The following is an 18,933-nucleotide window of genomic DNA, read 5'->3' on the forward strand; positions in this document are numbered from 1 at the left end:
TGCAGAATTTCTGCAAACATATCATCGTTCCAAACGACAATTAAAATTTCAAAACAAATAGCAAACGTTCATAATTAAATATGAAACTTTTATAGAATGATAATGAAGCATTTATGAAGCAAACAAGATAAAAATCACAAAAAAAAAAAAAAAAAAAAAAAAATATATATATATATATATATATATATATATATATATATATATATATATATATATATATATATATATATATATATATACTCACCTTTTGTTGTTGCCATCGAAAGAACAATCATAGAAAAGAATCAATGCCATGTAAAATCCATATCACCAAGCAATAGAAATACTAAGCAACGAAAAACTCTAAGCATAGAAATACTCCCTTTCTTCTTTCTTTCTTCTTCTTTTTTTCTCTTATTCTTTTTAATCTTCTTTTATTTTTCTTTCTCTTTTTTGTTTTCTTCTTCTTTATTTTAGATCTAAAACAAACTCAAGACATTTCCATATTTACAAATTCTCTACACATTCTTTTCAAATAAAAACTTTTCTCTCTCTACAAATTGTAGACATTTTCTTTCTCATCAAAGTCTTTTTATATTTTCTTCCATAAATTACAAAATTTTTCTCTCCATGTTTCCTTATTAATAAAATCTCTACACATTATTTTAAAACTTAAAATTTTTCCCATTAAGCCATTTTGAAACTAAACAAACTATTTTCTCTTTTTTTTTTCAAAAAGTCAAACATATATATTCACTTAAATTTAATAGTCAACTTAAGACATAGTCAATAATATATTAAATTTTAATTTGTGAAATAATTAATTTTGGACATTAATAAAAATAGAGGTGTTACAGTTGTTCTCTAGATCATTCATCTTCCTGGCTACACAACCTAGCCAGTTTGTTTGTGAGAACAATATCAAGCTGTGCAGCTCGCTCAACAATCTCCTTCCTTTTCTTGGTGGACACATTGTGCATCATCAGGATCTCGAGGTCTGAGACATTATGCACCAAAAATTTCTTGAAGCCATTTGATAAGTAATGGCGAGTCTTCTTATCTGATCCATAACCAATGTTGGGCATCAGGGTAACTCCCTTGAACTTTCTTCTGACCCGAGAATCAATACCCTTGGGCCTTCTCCAGTTTTGCTTGACACATATCTTAGGGTCACTCTGTGGCCCGATATGATAAACTTCTTGGTATGCTTCTTCACTATCTTCTTTGTCAAAAGTGGTACTGCCATTTCTTTTTAAAAGTGGATTTGGTCATCTAGGGTTTGGTTTTTGGGTCTTCTGTGGAAACCAGAAGCAGCCCCAATCGAAGGATATGATGAATTTAATGTTTCTTCATTCTCTTCCCCAGAATCCCATATAAATTGTTTTCTGTCAACAAAGAAAACTTTCAAAGCATCTTGCTTTACAGCATATTGGGTTTGATGTGAAAAAAGCTGTGTTGAATCGGAACTTGAAATGAACCTTTGATTTAAAGTAAATGCCTAATTTTCACATAGCCCCTCTCTTTTGTCATTTTTTTTCCACTTTTTTGTTTAATATTCACTTATTTTAAGCATTAGTCCCATTTCTACATAAAGATGATTTATTTTACATTTTTTTAGCAATTAGGTATCTTAATTTTTTGTTTCAGCTGAATGAGTGGTTATTTTTTTCGGATGAATATAAACAAGCTAGGTGTAGTAGTGAGCCAATGGAAGATTGTTGTAAAGCTTTGGCATCAGTACTGCAATTCCGCTGATGGGTTAAGTTTGGTTAGGTGCTCCTAATAAAGTGTTTGAATTATGGACACTTGATCCTAAACGAGCTAAAAGGTTGGAATTTCAATCACTGTTGTTTTAATTGTGATGAGTGTTTTTTTTTATGCTTGCAATTGGTTATTATTTATATAATGAGAAAGAGTTGAACTTTCAAATGTAGTAATTCAATATATATTTGGGTGATTTAGTAATACACTAACACATAGATTATTGATTCAAATAGTTGTGCAATTATTTAAATGGAATTAGGTAATTTAATATTTCATTGTTTTGTATGACAATTACTTTTGATGTTATTTTTTATATTTTGAGAAAGGTTAATGGAGCAGCAGACCATAAGTATTACAAATGGCATATATGAAATGCTCGAACATTAATTTTGGATACCCTACGCTTGGTCCATACACAACCACTGAAGGTAAAAAAGGGCTTTGCACATTTACATCATTTTAAAGACACTCTAATATCAAAGGAACTGATTTTGTAAATGTGAATTTTCTATTGTATGTGGAAATAAAAATGGCATGGATCTCTTCTTTCCAGTTCAAGTAGCCTTTCCTCCTGGTATCATATCCTATCAAGGTTCTATATGACATATATTAAGATTGTCGAGCCATTGTGAGAATTCATCAGAAGCATAAAGACGCACTTTCTCCTGCATTGACCATTATGCAAGTGAGAAGTGGTTTTACTTTTCATTTATCTCCATGAGTGTTTTTTTTTTATCAAGTAGAGCAACACTTGGGTGCCTCTTAGTCCCACTTGGCCTATATTTTTACCCTACACCTTATAGTGATGAGTAGCTATAACTTAATGTAGTAATTGGACTGCCTTTCAGTCTTTATAAGTTACGTTTAATAGTGTTACGAAAAGTTGGTATGCTAATTTTGGTTTATTTTGGATTGTTTTACTATTTGATAAAAATGATGAAAGCATCAAACTTGATTTTAGCATAGGTGGAATGTGATTATCTTCGGGTAGTGATTTCGTCAAACATATCATATCGCTATAGAATTAGATATGGTTTAGCTGTTTAGATATGCTAAGTATGGTCTTCGTCATTTGGGGAAGTTATGCGTCTCATTGAGCACAAAAGCTATAACGTAGTTGAGCATATTCATCTTCGGATAGTGCTATTCATTCATGTTTAAGCTAGACAATTGTACTGTCTACAACATTTTATGGATAAACTATTGTTTTAACCCTTGTACTCTTGGTCAACTAACATTCTCCCCTTTGTACAAAATTAATAGCTTAAAACACATTATACTCTTAGTTAACTAACATTCTCACCTTTGTAATGACTCCGACCCAATTCCGGCACTCGGAAACACACGTGTGTGGACACGTGGGCATAACCTGATGACTAGGATATTGTGTGTTTAGCGGAAAAAAAATAAATAAATAAATAATAATAATAAAAAACAACTTTATTGTAATTTTTTGATTTTTTTTCCGCTAAACACACAATATCGATCCTAGTCATCGGGTTATGCCCACGTGTGTTTCCAAGTGCCGGGATTGGGCCGGAGTCAATGACAAGGGTGAGAATGTTAGTTGACCAAGAGTACAAAGGTTAAAACAATAGTTTATCCAAAATTTATTCTCCTGAACTTTATTTCTTGCTATAGGTTGCAAGTATCTACAATGGTGGCTGATTTTAGTATTGATTACGTGTTTGGTCTTTTTTTTAATGGTGGGCTGCAACAAATTTCTTGGTTCTAGTTTATCCCTTCTGAATCTGAATTAAGCACTGTTTCTGAAAAAGAGGTAATAACTGAGTTAGTTTTTTGTAGCTTGAACTGTATTGTAAATATCTAAACATCTGGGCACATTTATAAAACACACATCAAGTATTACATACATAAAATGTTGACAAAATTTTGTTCAACTTTCGATGTTGATTATGACCGCTGTCAGTCATTTTTTAGTGATTTAATTTTAATTTTTATTTTTATGGAATAAGTTGTTGATTATATTTGATTGCTAGAATTTTTGGTTGAATAGGATTTGGAATCACTACAGTTATCTTCTTCATCGCCATAGAGATCACACGACTTATGCAATCGGTGGCATGGGTAATCTCCATTTTGTCATTGTCTGTGTATATACTTAAGTTGCAGTGTTAAGTGTATATAAAATGTTGAATAATCTCTAGATTATTATTTTTTTAAGAAAAAATAAAAAATATAAATCGATGAAAGATCGAATATGAGGATTCTCTACTCATATAATCTTTTTCCTAACCACGTGTGTATGGAAACATTGTGTCTTGAATATGATTATCTAATATGTAGATGTAAGTACCCTCCATTCTACATTCATGTCACTACAACACACGTGTCCACAACCCAGGTCGTATCTCCATCAGCTCGTACCACATGATCAGTATGGCATAACGACCCAGACTCATGTCGTTCAAAAGCTCAGTTATAGCCATATATGGAAGCAAATCATCTAGCACAATCCTGGAGCTTAGTCAACGCACCAATCAAGGAGACATTTACTTTGTAACATCAGGAGTAATGTCAAATTATCAAGATATCACAAAATATGGATCTACACTTGATAACGGCTTGGAGCAAATAAGGAAGGTCAGGTCAAACATCTATAAGTAAAGAGAGATGACCTATGTAAGGCTTGATTCAAGTTTAGCCCAAGAAACTTGATACATAGGCAACTCTTGTCCCAAGTAAGAGTGCAGCCATTCCCTATCAAACAAAACATCAGGTCGTAGACCCAAAATACCAAACCTCTACATAGGCGCCGTCTGCCGGTTCGTTTCCTTGAGAAAACACACAAACTACTTTCTCAAGCCCACGAAGCTGGTCATAAAAAAAACCACCATGGAAGCACAGCTACAAGCCTTAGCAGACCAAATGAAGACTCTCCAAGATTCGTTCATCGCCCTCCAACAAGAAAACCAAACAATGCGCGAGCAAACAACTTCCAACACCAACAATGGCACTCCAGACGCAAGGGAGCACAACGTAGTCACAGCACTCACCACCACCACCAATTAACGACTAGAAGACTTGGCCTAGAGGTTGGAGAAGTCAAACGACAAAGCTAGGGCGATCCAGATCGCTCTAAAGATGCTCCAGTCATACAAGGCATCACCATTAACCATTGAAATCAGGGACAAGCAGCCTCCCTCATAATTCATATCTCCAAAGTTCCCGCTGTAAGATGGCAGCTCGTGTCCAGGCCAGCACGTAGCTCGTTTCAGCCAGATCCTTGCACTCTACAGCGCTCCAAACTATGATTATCTGAAGTGCAAACTCTTTCCAGCCAGCTTAAAAGACGAAGCACTAGACTGGTTGTACACGCTCACCCCAGATTCAATCAGCAACTTCGACAAGTTGGCTGAGTCGTTCACAGCGGAGTTCGTCCACAACAGGAAGAAATAAGCCGATCTGGACTCCTTGTTTCAACTTAAGCAAGCACATTGCGAGACGATCTGCGCTTTCCTATGACGTTTCAAGAAGGAACTCCTATCAATGGAGCCAGGCCTCAAAGACAGTTTTGCAACTTCTATATTCACCAACGCCCTCTTGGACGACTCTGACCTAGCAAGGTCTCTAATTAGCAACAAGCCAAAACGTTTAGATGACCTGTACCACAGAATCGACATGTACATAAAGTATGAAGAATGGATGGCCCAGCACAAGGGCAAAGAAGTCCTCACAGTAAGCAACAAGCGAGGACCCAAAGAAAACAATCACTACTCTGGCAACAACAACAACAACAAGGGCCAACTCCCATAAGCCCTCATACACCAAAAGAGAATTCTCCAACTTCTCCAGGATGCCAAACCATATCCTGAAGAAGATATATACAACACCATACTTCAAGCCCAACATCAACAAAGTCATAGCAATCCAAGGACGTCCATACTGCCATTTCCACAAACTCCAACACCACGACACAGATGAATGCCAATCGCCACAGAAGCAGGAGCCGAAGCAATAAACGACATGCTCATAGAAGGAGCAGAAGCATAACAACCCAACGATCTAAATCTCCAGGTCAGTAGAGACACAACAGGAGATAGCACTCATTCGACCACGACGAGGAAAAGATAATCAACATGATTACATACACCTCTAATAATGAGACCTCAGGTCGTGAAAAGAGATGGTGGGTAGGAGCACTACAAGAAATCTACCACCTCTCCCACAAAGCTGAGGTGATCACTCCTACCAGCTCTCAAACAACAACCACAATTTCATTCACCGAAGAAGTTCTAGACAAGGTGTGCCTACCCCACAATAATGCCCTGGTAGTGTACATCAAAATCAACGGGTGGACAGTCAAAAGAGTCCTCATCGATCCAGGTAGCTCCTGCGACATCCTTTTCTATCAAACATACAAGGACATGCACCTGCCAGACTCGGTGATGATAGAATCAAATGCACCACTCTATGCATTTAACGGAGACCACACAGATGCCATTGGAGACGTAATACTACCAGTCTCCATTGGAGAAAAGGAGGACATGGTCAAAACTTTAACATGCTTCAGTATGATTGATGTCAAGTCGTCCTACACTACCATCTTAGGACGTAGGTGGATCCACAAGATCCAAGCGGTTCCATCCACCTTACACCAAGTCTTGCGGTTCCCCAGACCTCGAGGCATCATGGAGCTCAGAAGCAACCAACTAGAGGCTCATTGATGCAATCAAGTCAGCGCAACAACCACGACCAAACCTCAGGTCGTCCAAACAAAAGAAAGCCCAAAGCTGCAAGATCCTTAAGCTTCCAGCACTCTAACATCACCAGCAGACAAGCTCAAGGGAAAACAAGCACAAATAGAACCAGGAGAAAAAGTCAATCTGGGCACAGATGATGACCCAAAATTTGCTTATGTAAGGGCTGATTTAGACCCCAAGCTCAAGGAGCAACTTGTCAAATTTCTATCTCTCAATAAAGATGTTTTTGCTTGGTCGTATATTGATATGCCAAGAATCGACCCTAAGACCGCTTGCCACAAATTAAATGTAAAGCTTATCAAACAACGACCTAGGAAGCGTGCACTCAAATTTCAAAAAGCCATCAACGAAGAGATAGAAAAGCTTAAAAATGTTGGATTCATCAGAGAAGTCGAGTACCCGACCTAGCTAGCTAACATCGTAGCCGTTCCAAAGAAAAATGGCCAGGTATGACTCTGCATAAACTTCACCAACGTAAACAAACATTGCCCCAAAGACAGCTTCCCCCTACCAAGGATCAACATACTAGTAGATCAAACTTGTAGACATGAACTCCTATCGTTCATGGACGCATACAGTGGGTACAATCAGATACCACTTACAGAGGAAGACCAGGAGAAGACGCCCTTCATAACTGAACAAGGAACGTTCTGTTACAACATCCTACCATTCGACTTGAAGAACGTCGGTGCAACCTACCAGAGACTTGTCACAAAAATATTCAAAGACTTGCTGGGAGACACTATGAAAGTCTACATAGACGACATGGTAGTAAAAAGCGAAAAAGCTAGAGATCACATTTCTCACCTGCAAGAAGCCTTTGAAAGGTTGCGCCAAAACAAGATGAAGCTCAACCCATAAAAGTGCATATTTGGAGTAGCTTCAGGAAAATCTTAGGATACCCCATCTCACAAAGACGCATTGAAGCTAACCCAGAACAAATACGAGCTCTCTTAGAAATGCTAGAGCCAACCTCCAAGCAACAAATCTACAAGCTATCTGGCATGGTTTTAGCCCTCAACAAGTTCATCTCACGCGCATCAGACAAATGCAGACCATTCCTACAAATACTCAAGAAAGGCACAACATTCACTTGGACAGACGAATGCCACAAAGCATTCAACGACCTGAAGGCTTACCTGTTAACACCACCCGTCCTGTCTAAACCAAATGAAGGAGAAACACTGGGGCTTTACCTTGCAACTATCGACTTTTCCATCAGCCCGGTCCTCTTTCGCGAAAGCGAGGGAATCAAAAAGTCAATCTACTTCACCAGGAAGACGTTGGCAGATGCAGAAAAGCATTACTCAGTATTAGAGAAAACAATGTTGTCTTTGTTATACTCTGCTCGGAAGTTCCGACCTTACTTCCAGGCTCACAGCATCAAGGTCATAACAGATGTACCAATAAACCAAGTCTTGAATTCTAACAACAAAACAACAAAAACTTGGAGAACATTACATCGAATTCGTTCCCAGAACGTCTCGCAAAGGCCAAGTCGTTGCTGACTTCCCCGACAAAGATGTCAACTGGGAACCTGAGCCCATCACTACATTCCATCAACTAAACACCCCAGACGCATAACACCTCTACATAGATGGAGCATACAACAACAGCGATAGCAAACTGGGGGATGTGTTAACTTCACCAGAAGGAACACAGTTACATAAGTAAATCAAGATCAATTTCGCAACATCAAACAACGAAGCGGAATATGAAGCGTTCATCACAGGCCTCCACATGGCACAACAACTACAAGTCCAAAAGCTCAAAGCTTACAGTGACTCACAGCTAATCGTCAAATAGATCACCAAAAAGTATGTGACAAACGGAGCAAACCTAGCCAAGTACGCTCAGGTCGTCAATGACATCATCAGCTCGTTCAAAACATTCTCCTTGGAACACATTCCCCAGGAGGATAACAGACATGCCGATAGCCTGGCTTTCTTAGCCTCAAAAACCCAAGAGGCATGTCCCAGCACTGTCTACATCAACATCCTAGAGAGGCCCGCTTACTAGCAAGAAAGTGTCAACAGCCTCACGAACTTTCAGCCCTGATCTGACGAAGAAATCACTCAATCTTAGGTAGGCCCTTCCTGAAGTATATTTCACATGGTGAGCTCCTAGCAGAGGCAAAGAATGCTCATGTTAATACAATTTTGAGCTCCCAGATACACAGTGATCAACAGACGAATGTTCCGTAAATTCGCAGGAGGACCCCACCAAAGATGCATAACTCCACGTGAAGGCTAACTCATCTTTAACGAGATTCACAAAGGCGAATGTGGCAACTATGCAGGAGCAAGATCCCTAGCTCACAAAGCAATCACCCAAGGGTATTATTGGCCAGGCATGCACATCGAGGCAAAGACATATGTTTTCAAATGCCACCAATGTCAAACATTTGGCCACAACTATCTCAGTCCAGCACGAGAGTTGATCAACATAGCCAGCCCATGACCTTTTCATATGTGGGGGCTAGACATCATGGGACCATTCATCCCATAAAAGAAAATAGGACTCAAATACATCCTAGCAGCCATAGACTACTTCACCAAATGGGTGGAAGCCATCCCACTGGTTCAAGTCAAGGAAGTCCACGTCATCAACTTCATATGGATCAATATCATCACAAGATTTGGTCTATCCCACACCCTTGTCATGGACAATGGAACTTAATTTGCTGGCAATCAAGTAAAGGCATTTATGTAAAAATGGTGCATCATTCAAACATTTTCTACACCTAGATATGCATAAAGCAATGGCCAAGCAGAGGCCACAAACAAATCCATCAAGGAAAATCTCTAAAAGAAGTTGGAAAGCAAGAAAAGCCAACGGCCAGAGCAACTCGAGAACATTTTATGAGCATACAAAACAACAGCCAGAGCCAGTACCAATGAGTCTCCTTTCACACTTTTCTTCAAAACAGAAGCAGTCATACTATCAGAGCTCACAATCACAACCACAAGATCCGACATCGTGGAATCAGGAGAAAATGACAACATCTTAGCCAAAGAAGTCGATCTCCTAGAAGAGTGCAGGGAAACAACTGCAATATCCCTAGCTCGGTACCACCAAACAATCCAGCGATCTTACAACAAGAAGGTCGTCCCAAGATCTTTCCAAGCTGGCAATCTAGTCCTTAAAATGACATTAGCACCAGCCAAGCTTGACCCAACATGGGAGGGCCCATACATAGTTCACAAAGTCATTGGAAATGGAGCGTACTGGATCAAAACTCAGCTCGGTGATGTGCTTCCACGACCTTAGAACACAGCTTTACTCAAACATTTTTACCAATAATATATCTCAAATGTATCAATCAATCGAATGAAATTTCATTAGCATTTCGCGTATGAATGTTATCTTTACATTACATAAATACCGCACATCTTACATGCGGTCACCGATCTGGAGTATCACAATATCCGACCTGGTGCCAATGCTAGAATTGAGCACAACTTAACTATAATTGCCACACAGTGGTTAATTATCAGACAAATTTAATATACGGTCCCCCAAAAGGACCGCAATCAACTTAACACCAACGTAGGGTTAAACATGATTCAACTATAATTGCCACGCAAAGGCCAATTATCAGACAAATACAATCCAGGGGAACCCCAAAAGGACCCCAAGTCAACTTAAAGCCCTGAAATGGGTTAAGCTTGACTCAACTATGATGGCCATTCAAAGGCTAATTATCTGTCAAAAATCAATAAGAAGTTCCCCCAAGAGGAACGACTTAACCAACACATACACCTAAGGACACGAGGAAACCTAGGTGCCAACTACGCGCATATATCAGGTCGTATACAAATGCTTTACGACCTATTACCATCAAACAACCTAACAAAATTCAGCAGGTCGACGATTCGACTACTGTACAACGCATGACGTCAAACATCGAAGCAATAGAAGTAATCACATTCATACAAACATAACTCTAAACAAGTAAGTAATTTAAATAATTTTTACTTCTTACAAATTTGGTTAGATACTAAAGGCCCCTAGGTTATCCTAGGAAAACGACCTCAGCATCCCCATAAAAAATAGAAGTATCAGTATCAATAACAAAAATATTTAAATATTGTTCAAAAAATCTTCATCCAAACATCAAATCAAAGACAAGAAGATCAACATCAATCAACATGGGAAAGATGCTCCACATTCAAGGGGTCCAGCTGACAGCCCTCTTCACCAATAGGGCCACTAGCTGGATCTCCCACTGGCATTCAGAACGTTTGTGGCAGCATCTTCAGTGGGCTGAGCAGCACCAAGGTCAGATGGTAGATCAGGTTGTCTACTAGCATCTATAACAAAGACTTTTCTACTCGCTTTGTTTGCAGCCCCTTACTTCGACCGACCTCTTGAGGGTTTTGTATTTACGTTCTAGTTCCATGTAGTCATCCACTAGAACGTAAACATCCCCACTCTCTACCAAATCGACCAGGTAGTTGTAATTTTTTTGAGCTCTTTCAGCAATGTCCTGTGCTTATTTGCTCTCATTAATCCAATGATGAACCTCCACTTTAGAAGCATCAAGTGTTAGTTGCAACAAGGCCACCTTCCCAGCCAGATCCCCGACCTGCAATCTTAGCCCCGACACTTCAGCCCTCTCCACCTCTTGCACAGCCAACAACTTGTCATAAGCTTCCAGCTCCTTCTTATACAGGTCGGAGATAGTGGCCATCTCCCTCAGCTTCCTGTATATGGCCAGAACTTGACAAACCAACAAAATAAGTCAGATCGGAAAGATACTTGCAAAGCACAAAATAGAAACACAGATTGGATAGACACTTACAAAGCATAAGGAGCGATCCATATCTCTCAAGTTAGCCCCAAATCCTTCCCAGTCTCCAGCTGGTGCCTATCCCCATTCAGAGCAATACTCTCCAGCAGCCCTCCAGCAACTAGTGAAGACTTGAAACTATAATCCAAGTTCTTCACTAGCTTGGTAAACCCACTCACTGGGTCGTAGTAGCTGACCAGCCTATCCAGGATATCAGACTCAGTAACCTTGTCACTTGGGGTCATACTCCCCGACCCCTTACACTTTTGGGCTGCAAGCTCAACCTTGCCAGCCTTCTTCTTGCCCCGGGCATCAGCTACCCCCACATCAACTGCCAGCTCCTTCAGATTCATCTTCTTCAAAAGCGCCCGACCTGAAGAAGTACGACCCTCACCCAAACCAGGTCATTCCTCAGACCCAGTCTGGGTCCTCTTCGCGCCCTCAGTCTCAACTACCTCAAAGCGCCTCTTTAGCTAAGACCTCCAGAAAGGAGCAGGAGCATCACCACTTCCCCTAACACTTCCACCGACACCATGACCAGCTCGGTCACCATCACCCCCTTCAGAACGTCTAAGAGCGGAACGGCTATCAGCAGCTCCTCCAGCCATTTTCACTCCAGAAACAGGTGGCCTCCTTTGGCTCTCCCTCTCCATCTCAGGATCCGAGCTAGAATCAGAGATATAAAAAACAAGCTTACGAGCCCTCTTCTTTTGCTCCACCTTCTTCCATTTGATTTTCTTTTCTCCACGATTCTTGAAGTAATGCGCAACCTCCCTCATGATAGCTCGTTTCTGCTCCCAACTCAAACAAGCAAACTTTTCTATAACATCAAGGCTCGTACGCCCCCGAATGGCAACTTCTGCAAAAATGAAACAAAACTATCAGAACGTTCAACATATCAAATATAATACTTACATATGACCTACCATCCCACTGTACAGAACAATTCTCCAACTCCCAATCAGGGGGGCTGTAATTACCCACAACCAATAACGGCCTATGCCCCCATTCCTCTTTAATTACTCGATCACCCCCATAATCACAGTAGATTTCCCCCTCACGACCTGCAAACTAAAGTTCATTGCAGACGACCTCTTCACAGAGAAATGCTCTAACATATCTGCTAAACAAATATTGTAGCCCCTCATTCAACAAATCTAACATATAGAAAACCCTCCAACTATTCCATACGAACTGACAAGGGGTTTTTACACAAAAATTCAAAACCTCCACAGTACGACGAGAAAATGGCAACCTCATCCTAGTCTTCAACTGACCATAACAAACCACGACACCCCCATCCCGAGGAATGTACTCACTATTATACAATCTCCTCCCCCCACTCAGGTTGTATATGGCCAGGTCGGACTCTACCCAACCAAACTCCTCCTTCAGAGCAGCATAAACTGACCTAGGCCCTGCCTCCTCAGCCATCATCTCCACTACGAACCCTAACACCACCATCTCCATCACTTACCATTCTCTCTCTCTACTAATCAATCTCCACTTCCCCACTCAAACTATCATTGGTCATAGACATTGCAAAAACAAAAGAAGCAAAAAGATCAAATTTTTAAGTTCAAAAAGACGCACCTGATAACAAAGGTTGGAAAAGTTTTTTTTCTTTCTTTCGCTATGCTTTTTTTTTCCTTTGATGATAGAATGAATAGATGAAAACCTTTCGCACACCAAAACCCCTCAACTGCCCAAACCTCGAGAAGAGACAAAACGTTTCGTCTTCCAACAAACACAATCATAACTCGCCCACAAACTCCCGCGATTTTGAGCCCATGGGTCAGATCCAATTGTTCCCGCACATTTTTCCAAAATACAAAAAAACCCAACTGACGGACACGTGTTAAAAATCTTTATTTTATTTTTTATTTTCACACTACAGCTGTCCAAACAATAAATAAAACAAAGGGGGCAATGTAAGTACCCTCTGTTCTACATTCATGTCACTACAGCACACGTGTCCACAACCCAGGTCGTATCTTCATTAGCTCGTACCACATGATCAGTACAGCATAACGACCCAAACTCATGTCATCCAAAAGCTCAGTTACAGCCATATATGGAAGCAAATCATCTAGCGCAATCCTGTAGCTCAGTCAACGCACCAATCAAGGAGACATTTACTTCGTTATATCAGGAGTAATGTCAAATCATCGAGATAGCACAAAATATGGATCTACACTTGATAACGGCCTGGAGCAAATAAGGAAGGTTAGCTCAATCATCTATAAGTAGAGAGAGATGAACTACGTAAGGCTTGATTCAAATTTATCCCAAGAAACTTGATATGTAGGCAACTCTTGTCCCAAGTAAGAGTACATCCATTCCCTATCAAACAAAACATCAGGTCGTAGACCCAAAATACCAAACCTCTACAGTAGATGATGATCATCTATTGGCTTTGATATATTATATGAATATAACAATGTTAGTTATTAAGTGTGTCCATGCAATTACATCTAATTGTTACTAACACCTTTTTTTGACAATATAATGTGACACTATAATGGGATGCTTCTGCATGAAATAAGAATTTTGTTATCTGATGAATATATATATTTGTAGCTCAAATTGTAAGTGTTGATTCCTATTGTTTGTTATCGTGGTTGCAGAATTTTTTGTAGTTCAAACTGATGGAAATCAGATTTGCAATCCTACCAGGCCATTACAAGTGTAAGCATTCTACATTTATCGTGCATAATAAATAAAATATCGGTATATGGTTTCTATGAACCTTCTTACAAATGGTCTCACCTTCTATACCGAAGTGAGTATTGACAAAACCATATTTTGAAGTGGTTCAATATTTTGGATGCTACTGACTTAATTACCCAAGGAAATTAAAGATAAAACACAACTGAGTCATTTTTTAGGTTTAATGGTTTTACTTGTTGAGAGTGAAGCTAACTTATGACCGTTGTATCTCAAATTCACAATGTTTTGGTTAACCCACTTGGCCAAAGGTGTTGTAGTTGTAAGAGGGGATCATTATATAGGGTGCTTCTATAGTATGTTACACAATTTGATAAAATGGTGATAATCTTGACCAGTCTTATCAAATCAAAAAATGTAAAAGGAGTCTCTTCGACATAAGCTTCATTTTCAGGCAAGTTTTGTTCTTATGAATCTATTGTTTCTCATGGTTTTGATCTATGTGTCGGTTGAATTGATTTAATTGTTTAATTAAAAAAAATCAATTTTAATGTTAGTTTAGTTATTGCTTACCCTTCCTTAATCATGCACAACATGTAAGTGAGATGAAGAATGTCCACTAGCAGGATTGAATGGGAGATGGATGTTGGATGTTGTGCTTCCAAAAGAGAGCATATAATGGAACATTGGATTCTCACACTTCATCTCCACGAGGATTTTTAACTTCGTACTACTTTAGTGTTGCCGCTTAATTCACTTTGTGGATAATCTCAAGTAGTATCCATTTATAAAGTTCCTGGGATAAAGAATACTATATACATACCAGATATTCGCAATATCATTGGAATAAACTATTTAAGTTGTGAAGGACCTGACGTAGCTAAGGAATACATGTGGGGTTTAAACTGAACTCTTAATTGAAGGATAAGCTAGATATGGTTATGGGTTGGTAAATTGCTTACTGACGTACGTGAACATATTTATTATCGAAATGTTTATAGGAATGTCGCGTGGTATGTCAGGCTCTGTGGAGAATTAACACATGCATAACATTGTAAAGGCTATCGTATATAGATCGTTATAGCATCTTAGTAAAATGGCCATCCAAACATTGTTTGGTTAAGGTACATAAAAATGGCATTAATATTCTTTCCTTCACTTTTTCTTTTTGGTTCAGGCCACATTCCGCATATTTGCCTTTGACGGACTTCAAATATAAGTCCATTAGTGGAGTTCTTTAATTCTTTGGGAAAATGGATCTTTGAACAATCTTGATTTATTAAGGTACATACTATTCATATCTAATGTCATTATGATCTTTAAATTTTTTATATGAACTAATCATGCTTTAGTATCACTTGCATCATCATTGTTAACTGTTAAATGCTCTACACTGTCTACCCTCTTTGAGAGTTTTACTACAAAAGATAAAAAAAAAGGTTTTATCTACCTTAAGGACACGTCACAGATAGGGTTGTTAGCAGATTATGCTGATTTATTTAGGTCAATTGAATGAAGAAATACCCTCTATCAACTTAATGGTTGAATTAATTTTGAACATGGAGAAATGGATCGGATATGTCGTAATGATTTTATTCTAATCCATTGGAGCGTGATTCAAGAGAGACTCATTTTATTGTTCAATTTTGAGTTTCTTTAATGGTTTGGCAATTTATTTCATACGAGATCAAACTGGGTTTGTTTGAATTGGAAAACAACTGGATTATTTGAAGATACCATTTCCATGGATGAAAACCTACTCATGGTTGCATTAAAATGTTACTGGAATAACTAAATGAATCCATCATTTATGTCCTGAATAAAAGTTAATGAAATCAAGCTAATATGAAAAACCAAGTTAGGCAGAGTTCAATATTGCTGCCTAATTAATCAAATTTAATCAATTACATCATGAATATTTGGCTTAGTAGGGAAGTTGTATGTACCGAATTTTTGGAAAAACCTTATATGCTTCAGGGTACTGTACTATAATTAGATATGAATCTGTATAATTTTTGGAGTGTGGGACATGTCGGCTGCACATTGGCATACTTAGTACACCCATAAAAAGTTGTATTCAGTGAACGTTATATAACCATGTGATGGCCTGGGGTGGGTAGTCCTTGGTTAAAACCAATTTAGGGTATCATTGTTCTCCCTTGCACTTTTAAGTTTTGGTTGGCATGACTTTTTAAGTTTTTCATTAGGATTAACTTTTCACTTTTCACATCTGATTATTATAGTATATGATTTGATAAACGTAAAAACTTTTGTTTACTCCTACTTAACTAATTAAACTTAAACAGAAGTAAAGCTATAGTAATTTACTCTAATGTATCAAAGTTATCTACTCTCTTAAATCATGCAATAAATGGAGTAGAGAATTTGTTCCACTCCTAGTCCTTTAAACGTAAGTTTTCGCTAGTTTAATCACTACTAACAAAACAGAATGAGAGTAATGAATTGAATTACACTAATATGGCAATTGAACTTAAATAAGATGTTTAACTTATACTATGATAATAGAATATTGAAATGTGAAGATAGAGAAGGGATTAGGGAGATTTGAATCCACTTGATGTATTCATAATATGCTAGTGTAGATTATTGCAATCCTAATCAAATAAGATTAAGTGTTGATCCCTAATTACTCATGACAATCTCTGCCAACTAATAATTAACATGTGAGGAAGTCCAACCCATTCTTATAGCAAATCAACTATCCTTCTAGAGTGAAACTCTTAACAAACAATAATTCTAACTAATATATCAAGTTTTCATCAAGCTTCATCAAACCCCTTTAATGGAGGTTTAGCTAGATGTCATTAGACTATCATAAACAGATATATAAGAAGGAGACATAATGAAGAACAATATTGAACTTTTATTAATCTAATGAATATTGAATAACAATAATTAACTAAGGTTTAAACTAATAACTAAGTCTAAATTCAAATTATCTATCTCTAATTAATTATATCTACCTAAGTCTAAGTATATCAAGAGTTATGTCTTAGTCCTCTTTATATAAGAGAGGCTAGGTCTACATTTTCGTGCATGGGCTTTGGAGCCATGTTTTGGGCCTTTAAATCAAGCCTAAAACCTAATTACAAAAGTCCAAAAAGGGTTTCTCTATTGGAAATTACTGCAATAGCTTTTTCATCTACTTCTGCTCCTCCAATTAGGTCAAGGTCTAGATTGTTAGAAATATCTTTTCGAGCCGGTCGTTTTGACATATAATAGGCCCAATTCCGAGGTCTGAGTCCAAAGATAAGGCCTACGAAAGTTCTGTTAACTTTTCTGTTCTATTTCTGTCCGCATTGACTTTGACTTTTCAGCTTTGACCAGGCTTTAAAAAGGCTTTTTCTCCTTGAATCTTGCCCTTGGCCTTTAATCATAAAACTTCTTAGTAACCAACCTTTGCTCCTTTATCTCGCAAAAGTGACATGTTTCTTTACATATTTGACTCCAATGCCTGAAATACATAAACGCACGTAAACAGTACTAACTCATATTTATTATACACATAATTGGTCTAAATGTAATGATATTAAGGGGATAAAACTACAATTTTGGGCTCTTATCAAACCACCCCCAAACAGCATTTTGCTTGTCCTCAAGCAAATATGAGAAATTAATATAAGTGACCAAAAATGGAGTTCTAACTAATCTCTTTTCGCCGAGTGCGATTGCATTAACCATATGCAACAAGGCCTTAAACTACTAGGAATTCCCTAGTGGACGAGTTATAGCCTCGTGAGAGTTTTCCAGAGAAGGTACTCACAAACTTCATCTATACTACAACGACTAAGAAATAAAAATATTGTTTCCTACTTTATCCTCAGATATCTATACATCTCACTAACTATGAATACAGAATAATCAAGTCGAAAACTAAGCTAATACGTGCATAATAATCAATCATCTACGAATAAACATATATACAATGAACTATGCTATGAAATGCAATAATAGGTCCGTTTCTGAAACTTTGGAATATCGTCCTTAAGTAGGTCCTCACATATATGTCAAGACAAAAACCACTCTGATTTTTTCACTCAAGTTTCGCTTACTCCAGTGTGTAGTGGGCACACTTTACCTTACAATCTCAATGACACACAAGGAAACCGAAGTCGATCAAACACATCTGCCACTTACTATCACACTAACCTATTCCTAATTGAGCTAGAGGTCTTTATTAGGTGTTGCGGGGATTAGGTGATGGTTTAAGAATGAAGGAAATGGATATTCAAAAAGAACCAGTCTGAGATAATAAAGTCTTCATATTATATAACTAAAGAAAACCTTGGTCTTTACTTTGCTTCTACACTTTGTTTCCATCTTTAGCCATTTTCTTTTTCTTTTTCTGTTGGCTTTTGACTCCTTTGATTCTGTTTTTGGAGTTCTAACTTTGAATTTTATTAATTTTTTTTTTTTTTCTTTTCTTTAGATGGAAACTTTCTTTTCTTATTTGAAGCAATTAACAAATTCTTGGTTTCAAAGGTCTTTATCTTTTCTATTATTCATCTTTATTCTTAGACTCATTCAAAAATAGGTAGACTGATTTTTACTTTTATTTTGTTTTGTAAAAGGGTAAAGGATTTGCGGTTTATGAAAGGCTAAAGAAAGGCTCAGAGGGGGCGACTAACGAAAGTAATTTCATATAGATTGGAATTTCTGGCTATATCGATCCAAAGAGGGCCTAAATTCTCGCTTAGGATATGGTACAGTGATCAAGCAAGTGGACGTGTGATTTCTCTATTCATAATTTACTTATCCCTTGTGTCATTTCTCAAATATTTCACTCATATAAGGCTTTAAGCTATATTCTCACAGGATTTGTAGAATAAGTACTCTAGCCTAGATTTCATAAACTTACTGCCAAACAATCATAGATACTCATGCAATATATTTATAGAAAGATGCAATGATTATTACCTACATATTAACCTAAATTTCTAAAAATTATTCTAATATAAGAACTAATGTGAAATATCTAGACTAATA

General features: G+C 37.8%; 1 pseudogene; it reads right to left on the reverse strand.

Moving 5' to 3' along the window:
- Window positions 1-848: 848 nt before the first annotated feature.
- LOC147487972 (large ribosomal subunit protein eL32z pseudogene) lies at window positions 849-1,225 on the reverse strand (annotated as a pseudogene).
- Between the last annotated feature and the right edge of the window lie 17,708 nt (window positions 1,226-18,933).

This window comes from Coptis chinensis, chromosome 7, assembly GCF_015680905.1.
Source record: "Coptis chinensis isolate HL-2020 chromosome 7, ASM1568090v1, whole genome shotgun sequence".
NCBI lineage: Eukaryota > Viridiplantae > Streptophyta > Magnoliopsida > Ranunculales > Ranunculaceae > Coptis > Coptis chinensis.